Below are 9,127 nucleotides of genomic sequence, written 5' to 3' on the forward strand. Positions count from 1 at the left end.
GGGCCCGCATTCATTGTCCTATTTAGCTGAAATTTGGGACAACGATTAGTGTTACAACTCTCGACGTCTTTCTTTATATGGCGCAGATCGGGCCGATATCTAAATTAAGGTCTTAGGGCCATAATAGGCGCATTTATTGGTATTGTATTATGCCCCTCGATGTCCTACTTTATGGGTTAGGCTTTACAGACTAGGATAGGCTTAAAAGAGAGTGCGGATATTAATCCGCCCCATGCAAATATGGACATACACCTTGGCCAATAATTAGCTTGTTGTGCGCATTAAAAAGTAACCTTGAAAAAGAAAATTTAAGTTTCCTTATTACTTTCCGTCCTACTTACAAAATTCTTCTTATCCATACCACTCCCCTAAGTTTGTTCATGTCTGGCATTGTGTCCCCACCTTAGTACCGGTGTCTTTTAATCGCGAAAGCCGGGTAATGACATTGGGAATGCTCTAATGTCGTATATTACAAAATTATTAATTGTTTTCCATACCACACCCCTAACTTTGTTCAGGTCTGGCATTGTGTCCCCATCTAAGTAGCTATGTCTTTTAACCGCGAAAGCCGGGCAATGACATAGAGAATGCTCCAACGTCTCATCATCTTCCCGACATGCCCTACACATGCTATCGCTTGCCGCACCGATTTTGCATAAGTGACCTCATAGTCCAGTGTGTTCCGTTATGATACTTATAGCTATACTGACCTCCATCTTGTTTTCTTTCAGTAATAGCCTTGTTTTCTCACGATCCGGATCACCCCATAGGATTTTCGCCGTCCTACCGACCGTTTCGCTGTACCACAGTGTTACATGAGCGTTCGTCGCCCATGCCCTTAAATCGCCCATGCCCTTACGTCGACCCGAAAAGCTTCAGGTTAACCAAGGCAAATCGTCTGCCCTTTCATCCCCCTTAACTTCGTTATGGCCCTGCACCCAAACTATGCGGATTGTGCCATCCTTAGAAGGCGTTTATCTCCTTCTTACACGCCACGACTGTATATGACCTTACCTTCCTGGTTGTTATTGCCCTTATTTGCAGTCCATAAACTTGTACACACTTGAAGTCTTCACGCATTCCGTGATCGCCCGGATTCACGCGTTCAGGACCGTTTTATGGTCAGGCAGTCTAAAACAGATCTCAGTCCCTGGGTTCTCAATGTAGACCCCCAGGCCCATCCATCCGTGTTACATGATCTTCCAGATGGCAATTCTAGAGTACCGTCAATGCAAGACTGTGCTGCTGGCTGCAGTGCCTCGCACTCGTCCCCAAGTGTCGTCTCAGGTATTCGATCTGAAACCTCTTCCCTTCCTTCCAGGTTTCCTATCGTCGACCCAACTACACCGCGATGGTATGAGCTGCTCCCATCCTCAATCCATTCTCCCGTCGCCTTTAGTCTGATAGCCGCAGTGGCTGCCTCACACTTAATCTGTATGCCAATGGGTCGGATATCTAGAATAGTCTCCACTGCCCTAGTGAGCGTGGTCCTCATCGCTCCGCCTATGCCAAAATAACTGGCTTCTGTGTTTCAATATTGTGTCTTTAAATAGAATATGTCAAACATAAACACAAAAGCATGGCCATCATTGGTTGTGGTGTGGAAAAGTGTGAACATGTTTGAGTCTAAGTAGTTATTTTTTAGCAACGTGCAACTAAGATAATATGTCATTATTTTTTTACAACTTGTATGCTTGGGTATAAGTACTTATTTTTTAACTATTGGTATGCTTGTGCTGAAGGACTTTCCTCCTAGGACATCGCCATGTAAAATTTTGATTTATTGCATGATTTTGCAAAATTCGGAACAGTGGGTTGCACTATGGTCCACATTAGACCATATTGAAATATAGCTGTTCTTCCTTTAAAGGATTTAATGCCATAAATGGAGAATTTTTTTTGTGGAGTTTACCTTTCTGGTTATTTGGTAATGAGAGTTTTTGCTGGGCTTCTGTTGTTATCACCCTACAGTCTTCAAAAATTAAATTATTTTTCCATACGCATGTTAAATTCTTGAATGGACCAAATCAAAACAGATTTGGATATAGCTGCCATACGGACCAATCTTCCAATTTAGGATCTTAAGTCCATGACAACCGCATTCATTGTCCGATTTTGCTGAAGTCGACTTCCTCCACATCCGAAACGAAAATAATCCAGATCGGACTATCTTTAGATGTTGCTGCCATATAAACCGATCTCCCGGTATGGGATCTAAAGCCATAACTGGGGCATTTATTGCATGATTTTGCAAAATTCGGAACAGTGAGTTGCACTATGGTCCACATCAGACCATATTGAAATATAAATAGCCGTTCTTCCTTTAAAGGATTTAATGCCATAAATGGAGAATTTTTTTTGTGGAGTTTACTGAATTTTTAAAAGTGACTTGTATAAGTAAAGTTTTGCGGCACGTGAAACAAATATGATCTAGATCGACCAATTATTTAAAGTTATTTTTGTTTTTTCAAGCCGTTATGTCCAGAGCATTAAAGCGAGTCCGAGTGGCCTCTTGCAGGACAATTAGTCATTTTTATAGTTATATACCAAATCAGTGATATTATTGAACCTCCCTTCCCTCTTATGCCGTCCGTAATACGATTTCTAATAAGTAAGCCATTGAAGAAGACATGCTTACAACTAACCTGACCTACACTAAAATTAACTTAAGTATACGAAATGGTCTTCCGTTTAAGTCCTTCAAGAACCATCCACATATTTGAGCATTAACCCTGTTTTCCCAAATCCAATCGACCTTAATGTGAAAGTTTGTATTTCGAACTGCTTTCTATGTACTTCTGTCGCTCTTACATTAATTATAAAAGTAATAATAGCTTGGAGTCATTACTACTTTCATTCCATAACACCCTTCTTGTCCTTGTAACTAATTATGGGTCTAAGCACAACATACCTACTCCACCCTTCGAAGTGAAATGGCGCCCCGTCGCTATGTAGTGAAGTAAATCGTATTTTTCATGCAATGTCCTTAGGTGTGAAACGTTTACTCCTCATTATGGGGCTATTTGAAATAATAACAATAAAAATCTTTACAAAGATTCTTATCTTAATTTTTGGTGGAGGTTCCGTGGCAATACCTATACACTGTAGACAAAAGGGTCACCTAATTATGCGAGGGGTAAACGAATTAACATTTACAGCTTCATTTGAGTATTAACTCAAATGTAAGACAAACTTTAAATGAAATTTTATTTTAATAGTATTTGAAAGTGATTAAAAAAACACAATTCCAAAATGTCACCCTGGGAAAGTTTAAGCGACCATTTTCGTTTTTATCATATAACCTGTAAGGAAGGGCAAAAGTCGAGCGGTGCCGAATGTATAATACCCTACACCTACCCTATAGGTACAATGTGGGACCTATATCCAATTCTGAAACAATTTTAATGGACCTTGGCGAGCAAATATGTTCAAACTGTAAAAACTACGGTTGACAAATGACAGCATTATGGCAAATTACCCAAAATCTGATGAACATATATATGGAGCTATATCTAATTCTGAACTGATTTCGAGCAAACTTTTCAGATAATGGCAATATGCATATACGACAGCTATATCCAAATCTGGGCCGATTTCTATGAAATTCACCAGCAATATTGAGAGTCATAAGAAAATCCTTCCTGCGAAATTTCGACAGAATCGGTTAATAAATGAGCATTTTTTGTAATATTTCTCAAAATCGGACGAACATATATATGAGAGCTATACCTAAATCTGAACCGATTTCGAGCAAACACCTCAGGTACTGTGGCAGTCGTCGAGGAAAGCGTTTTGGCAAATTTTGGCTAGATGCGCTTGCTGTGACTCAAGAAGTTAAAATCGGGCGATATAAATATATATGAGAGCTATTGGGTTGCCCAAAAAGTAATTGCGGATTTTTTAAAAGAAAGTAAATGCATTTTTAATAAAACTGAATGAACTTTAATCAAATATACTTTTTTACACTTTTTTTCTAAAGCAAGCTAAAAGTAGCAGCTGATAACTGACAGAAGAAAGAATGCAATTACAGAGTCACAAGCTGTGAACAAATTTGTCAACACCGACTATATGCAAAATCCGCAATTACTTTTTGGGCAACCCAATATATCTAAATCTGGACCGATTTCCATGAAATTCACCAATAATATTGAGAGTCAAGAGAAAATCCCTCCTGCCAAATTTCGAAAATCGATTAACAAAAGACCATTTAATTGCAATATTACTGCAAATCGGACAAACATATATATGTGGGAGCTATATCTAAATCTGTACCGATTTTGACCAGACCCTATATATATTGTGGTAGTCGTCGAGGAAAGTGTTGCGCAATATTTTTGGCAAGATCGGTCAATAAATGTACTTGCAGTGGCTCTAGGAGTGAAAATTGGGCAATATATATATATATGAGAGCTATATCTAAATCTGAACTGATTTCCATGAAATTCACCAGTAGTGTCGAGAGCCGTAAAAATATCCTTCCTGCCAAATTTCGAGAGAATTGGTTAATAAACGACCATTTAATTTCAATATTATTGAAAATCGGACGAACATATATATGGGAGGTATATCCAGATCTGAACCGATTTTTTCCAATTTCAATAAGCTTCGTCTCTAGGCCGAAAAACATGTCTGTACCAAATTTTAAGACGATCAGATGAAAACTGCAACTTATACTTTGTACACAAATTAACATGGACAGACGGACGGACAGACAGACAAACGGACATAGCTAAATCGAATCAGAAAGTGATTCTGAGTTGATCGGTACACTCATCAATGGATCTATCTATCTTCCTTTTGGGTGTTTCAAACTAATTCACTAAGTTATAATATCCTGTACCACAGTAGTGGTGTAGGGTATAATGTACCACAGTAGTGGTATAGGGTATAAAAGGATAGTATTTACAATCCAATAAAGATATTTCTATATGCCAAAGGAAAATTTTTTCTAAATATTCTTTACTTGTACGTGAGTTTTACTTTTTTTATACCCTCCACCATATGATGGGGGTATATTAATTTGATCATTCTGTTTCTAACTCCTCCAAATATTCGTCTAAGACCCCATAAAGTCGAACTAGGCATGTCCGTCTGTCTGTCTGTCGAAAGCACGCTAACTTTCGAAGGAGTAAAGCTAGCCGCTTGATATTTTGCACAAATACTTCTTATTAGTGTAGGTCGGTTAGCATTGTAAATGGGCTATATCGGTCCACGCTTTGATTCATCTGCCATATAAACCAATCTGGGATCTTGATGTCTTGAGACGATAGAGGGCACAATTCTTATCCGATTTGGCTGAAATTTTGCTTCAGGTGTTTTGTTATGACTTCCAACAACTGTGCTGAGTATTATTGAATTCGGTCCATAACCTGATATAGCTGTCATATAAACCGATTGGGGGTTTTAACTTCTTGATTGTCTAGAGTGCGCAATTTGTATCCGATTGGCTGAAATTTTGCACGACGTGTTTTGTTATGACTTCCCACAACTGTGTTAAGAATAGTTCAAATCGATCCATAACATGATATAGCTACCATATAAACCGATCTGGGGTCTTGACTTCTTGAGCCTCTACAGGGAGCAATTCCTATCTGATTTGGCTGAAATTTTGCACAACGTGTTTTGTTACGACTTCCAACGACTGTATTAAGAATGGTTCAAATCAGTCCATAACCTGATATAGCAGTCATATAAACCAATCTGGGATCTTGACTTCTTGAGCCGCTAGAAGGCGCAATTATTATCCGATTTGGCTGAAATATTGCATGACGTGTTTAGTTATGACTTTCAACAATTGTGCTAAGAATGGTTCAAATCGGTCCATAATCTGATATTGCTGCCATATAAGCCGATCTGGGGTCTTGACTTCTTGAGCCTCTACAAGGAGCAATTATTATCCGATGTGGCTGAAATTTTGCACAACGTGTTTTGTTACGACTTCTAACAACTGTATTAAGAATGGTTCAAATCGGTCCATAACCTGATATAACTGCCATATAAACCGATATGGGATCTTGACTTCTTGAGCCACTAGAGGGCGCAATTATTATTCGATTTAGCTGAAATTTTGCATAAGGTGTTTTGTTATGACATTCAACAACTGTGATAAGAATAGTTCAAATCGGCCCATAACCTGATATAGCGGCCAGATAAACCGATATGGGATCTTGACTTCTTGAGCCTCATGAGGGCGCAATTCTTGTCTGATTTGGCTGAAACTTTGTACAACGGCTTCACCCATGACCTTAAACAAACGTGTCGTATATGGCATGAATCGGTTTATAGCCTAATACAGCTCCCCTATAAACCGATCTCCCTATTTTACTTCTTCAGCCCCTAAGAGCGCAATTCTTACTATATTTGGCTGAAATTTTACACAATGACTTCAACTATGGTCTCCGATATTCAATATTCCTTTATCCTATGTTTGCCCAAAAAGAGGTACAGTGGAAAGAGTTCGAGAAATGCGATCCATGGTGGGGGGTATATAAGATCCGGCCCGGCCGAACTTAGCACGCTTTTACTTGTAATAAGAATAAAAGGAGCTACAGCGATTTCTAATTTAACTATCGCCATTACAATTTGATGCAATTTAACAATGACATTCATCCCATAAGTCCATAAAGTACTGGAGTTTAAATAAAATCATATAACGATCAAACGTTAACAGGAGTTAACTTTTCAACTAAGCTGTTTATACGATTTCATTGGTTTTCTTTATTTAAAAATATCCTTAATGTTTTCGTTTTTCCATAATTTTGAATCTAAAATATGGAAAAACTCTAATTTGCTAAGGCCTGTTGATTGAGAGTGATGACAACAAAGTTAAAAAAAATGTGTATGGGCTTTGGACAATTAAATAACAACCAGAGTATGGCTTTGCCCCAGTTCCTTAATGGATAGTCCATGAACAAATTTGCATTTGCATTTTGAATATAGATTGGAATATGGTTATATTCGAAAATTTTATTTGACACTATCACTAAAATGCCAATAAAGACCTAACGACTACTACTCATCACTTTATATGGGTAAAAACCAAAACGTTAGTTTTTTGATTCTTTTTGAATCCAACACCTGATGTAAATAAAGGTGCACATTAAGGTGGACAAAAAAAACTAAATTTTAAATACTAAGTATACTTTAAGGTTGCTTATCGAATCTTAAATATAACAAGTACGAGCGTGTTAAGTTCGGCCGGGCCGAATCTTATATACCCTCCACCATGGATCGCATTTGTCGAGTTCTATGCGTGGTATCTCTTTTTAGACAAACATAGATTATTGAAACTGTCCGATTCGGATCATAAATGAATGCTGAACATTGTAGAAGTCATTGTGTAATATTGGGTTGCCCAAAAAGTAATTGTCGGAAATATAGTAGTAATATAGTAGGCGTTGACAAAGTTTTTCAACGGCTTGTGACTCTGTAATTGCATTCTTTCTTCTGTCAGTTATCAGCTGTTACTTTTAGCTTGCTTTAGAAAAAAAGTGTGCGAAATTTTGTTTACATTTGTTTGTTTGGCGTCAATTTTAATATGGGTACCACATGTATTGAAAGAAATTCATTTAACAAACCGAATCAACGCTTGTGATATGCACCTTAAACGCAATGAATTCGATCCGTTTTTAAAACGAATCATAACTGGAGATGAAAAATGGATTGTTTACAACAACGTTAGTCGAAAACGATCATGGTCCAAGCATGGTGAACCACCTCAAACCACTTCAAAGGCTGATATCCACCAAAAGAAGGCTATGCTGTCTGTTTGGTGGGATTGGAAGGGTGTGGTATATTTTGAGCTGCTTCCAAGGAACCAAACGATTAATTCGCATGTTTACTGTCAACAATTGGACAAATTGAATACAGCCATCAAGGAGAAGCGACCAGAATTGGTCAATCGTAAAGGTGTCATATTCCACCAGGACAACGCTAGACCGCACACATCTTTGGTCACTCGCCAAAAAATGAGCGAGCTTGGCTGGGAACTCTTAATGCATCCACCATATAGCCCTGACCTTGCACTACCATTTATTTCGATCTTTGCAGAACTCCTTAAATGGTAAAACTTTCGGCAATGATGAGTCTATAAAATCGCACTTGGTTCAGTTTTTTGGAGATAAAGGCCAGAAGTTCTATGAGCGTGGAATACTAAATTTGCCAGGAAGATGGCAAAAGGTTATCGAACAAAATGGCAGTTATATATTTGATTAAAGTTCATTCTAAGTTTTATTAAAAATGCATTTACATTCTTTTAAAAAATCCGCAATTACTTTTTAGGCAACCAATATTTCAGTTCATTCTTCTTATCCGAATGCGCCTTGTAGGGGCTCAAGAAGCAAAATCGGGAGATAGGTTTATATGGGAGCTGTATCAAGCTATTGATCGATTCAGACCATAATAGACACGTATGTTGAAGGTAATGAGAGAAGCCGTTGTACAAAATTTCTGCCAAATCGAATGAGAAGGTTCTATACCGATTTAGGTCATACTTAACACAGTTATTGGAAGTCATAACAAAACACCTCATGCAAAATCTCAGCCAAATCGGATGAGAATTGCGCGCTCTATTAGCTCAAGAAATCAAGATCCAAGATCGGTTTATATGACAGCTATACCAGATTATGAACCGAATTAGCACAGTTGTTGAAAGTGATACCAAAACACAACGTTAAAAATTTCAGTTAAATCGGACGAGAATTGCGCCCTCTAGAGGCTCAAGAAGTCAAGACCCAAGATCGGTTTATATGGCAGTTATATCAACACATGGACCGATTTTTACCATACTTAGCGTAGTTATTGGAAGTGATACCAAAACACCATATGCAAAACTTCAGTCAAGTCGGACTAGACTTGCGCCCTCTAGAGGCTCAAGAAGTCAAGATCCAAGATCGGCTATATCAAAACATGGACCAATTTGAACCATACTTAGCGTAGTTGTTGAAAGTGATACCAAAACAGTACGTGCAAAATTTCAATAAAATCGGATAAGAATGCGCCCTCCAGAGGTTCAAGAAGTCAAGACCCAATATCGGTTTGTATGACAGCTATATCAAAACATGGACCGATTTGGCTCATTTCCAGTCCCAACCGACCTACACCAATAAAAAATACTTGTGCAAAATTT

Source organism: Stomoxys calcitrans, chromosome 2 (assembly GCF_963082655.1).
Source record: "Stomoxys calcitrans chromosome 2, idStoCalc2.1, whole genome shotgun sequence".
Lineage (NCBI taxonomy): Eukaryota > Metazoa > Arthropoda > Insecta > Diptera > Muscidae > Stomoxys > Stomoxys calcitrans.